At 40.6% G+C, this 2278-nt stretch overlaps 1 long non-coding RNA gene across 1 annotated transcript in view; it reads left to right on the top strand.

Moving 5' to 3' along the window:
• The window catches only part of LOC101857973, a 99095-nt gene that overhangs the window by 35644 nt on the left and 61173 nt on the right, over positions 1-2278 (top strand). The window contains exon 2 of the long non-coding RNA XR_220829.3: positions 1193-1232. This is a non-coding gene — a long non-coding RNA (uncharacterized LOC101857973). The remainder of the gene's footprint in view (positions 1-1192; positions 1233-2278) is intronic.

Raw genomic sequence — 2278 nt, 5'->3', positions numbered from 1 at the left:
ACACACACACACACACACACACACACACACACACACACACAGAGTCAGAGATGTCCAAACAGGTGTCTTGCTCTAGCCTTCAACAACGAACTGACCGGAACGAGAAGAAAGGTCAAGGGTGACCACCCACCCTGCCAACATTGTCTATGTCGATCAGGGCGGGGAAAGTTTCAAATAGACTGCGGTCAGACCACAAAGACTCTTACAACTCTAGTTCGAAAGTATGTAGGTATTCTTTGCGGCTTCTTTTTGTTATGTAGGCTAGCTTTTTTTCTGGAGCGTGGTGGATGATTGTTAAATTGCTGGGAGTTAACGGTGTGGTTTCCGGGGTGTGGAGTGTAGCGGTTTTGTTTAGTTTTAGTAGAGGTTTTACGGCGCTCGCAACTGCATAAGGTCATATGAGCGCCAGAAGATAAGAGGTGTTACAAGAGAGTAACAAACATAAAAAAGAAGGGGAGATATGGACAATCGATGTTTCAAAGGAAGGAAGAAGCAAACCACACCACAGCACCCGCCAACCACCCACTTGCAGCAGTTTGACGCTTCGGCCCCGCACGCAGAAGACCCGAGTTCAATTCCCGAATGGGGAGAGGACTCACTTGCCAAGCGAGTAGTGTAATTAATAAGAGTTCGTCCTAGATTTAGTGTCCTTCCGCGCGCTCCTCAAAAATAAAAATCGACACCCGCCAAACTCTAACATAGCCACAGCAAAACAAGAGAATAAATAAATATTATTTATGTATAAAAACATTTGCTGCCACATCCCTTACCCAGTTTCCAATTTTGATAATGTAATTACAGATGCAGGAGCCATCTATGTTCATGTTTTTGTTTTCGCCCTTGATTTTTCCCCCCGTAGCTGTTTAAAAAAAAAAAAGGAAAAAAAAAGGAAGAGAGAATATTGTTTGCTGGAAACATGACACCTGACTACTTTGCATACACTATTAATTAGTTTTGCGGGCCGTTTTTGTATTCGTTTTGTTTTGTTTTGATTTTGTCAGGTCATTTTATAGAATACGTGGCATTCCAGCGAGGTGACCGTGCAATTTCTCTGCTGTGGAGATATTAACCCTATCCGTACGCCTTGAGGTCATTTTGTACCCCTGGGGTTGTATATTCTTCCAATTAACAGTTTGTTTCAATATAATATAATTGTCTCCGGATTGAAATATGTACTCATTTATTTCCACAGGCAACCAGTTGCAAGTTCGTTGGATACAATACACCCAAAAGTAAGTCTATGTGTGTGTGTGTGTGTGTGTGTGTGTGTATATGTGTGTGTGTGTGTGTGTGTGTGTGTTTGTGTGTGTGTGTGTGTCTCCTTGGGTATGTGCCTATCTTTCTGTCTATCCATGTGTAGGTGTGTGTATACTGTGTGTATACTGTGGGTGTATGTGTATATGTGCGTGTGTGTATGTATATATGTGCGTGTGTGTGTATGTGTACGTGAGTGTGTGAGTGTGTGTGTGTGTGTGAGAGAGAGAGAGAGAGAGAGATTGTTTTTAGTAGTATAGTATAAGGTTTTACGGCGCTCGCAACTGCTAAGGTCATATGAGCGCGCGAAGATTGTTTTTAAGCTTGTGTGTTTTAATTCCGCACCAGAAAAAACATGATGATTTCGCATTTTACGCGTAGGTGATAAATTAACTGTCTGTAATCTGATAATCTCCCCACGATTCTTCTAATTTTTTATGACTTTTATTTACTACGTAGGGTCCTATACGTATGTGATTAATTATCAGCAGCTTGTTATTTAATTTTATCTTTTTTTTTCTTTGTTTGTATTTTCTTCTTTTTTTTTTGTTACTCGATTTTGATTTGTTTTGTTTGTTGTTGTGGTCCTTTAATGGTGGGAAATCGAAATCGTTCTACGATTTCTGTATACTTTGTGAGCTGTATTTACTATGTTATACGCTCGTACGCGTACTCTCTCTCAATCATCACTAGCGGTGTTTTTTTTTTCGTTTTGAGTGTTTGGTTGTTTTGTTCAGGTTTGTTTGTTATTTTTGTGTGTTTTAATTATTTGTGATTGCGATTCGTCAACAGCCCCAGGCTGTGCCGTTTTAAGATTACTTTTTCTCACTTCGATTCGAAATGCTAGTGGAGGATCTTTTGCAAAATCGCTGTTCTCCTGTATATCTCTTTCTGTCACTGCCTCTGTCTCTCTTTGTCTCTCTCTCTCTCTCTCTCTCTCTCTCTCTCTCTCTCTCTTTCTCTCTCTCTTTCTCTCTCTCTCTCTCTCCTTTATTCACTTCCTCAGGACTCCCCACCCCAAACA

The sequence above is a fragment of the Aplysia californica genome, unplaced genomic scaffold (assembly GCF_000002075.1).
Source record: "Aplysia californica isolate F4 #8 unplaced genomic scaffold, AplCal3.0 scaffold00493, whole genome shotgun sequence".
NCBI classification, from domain to species: domain Eukaryota; kingdom Metazoa; phylum Mollusca; class Gastropoda; order Aplysiida; family Aplysiidae; genus Aplysia; species Aplysia californica.
The sequence above is the reverse complement of the archived record's forward strand: the minus strand, read 5'-3'. Positions and strand labels throughout refer to the sequence as shown.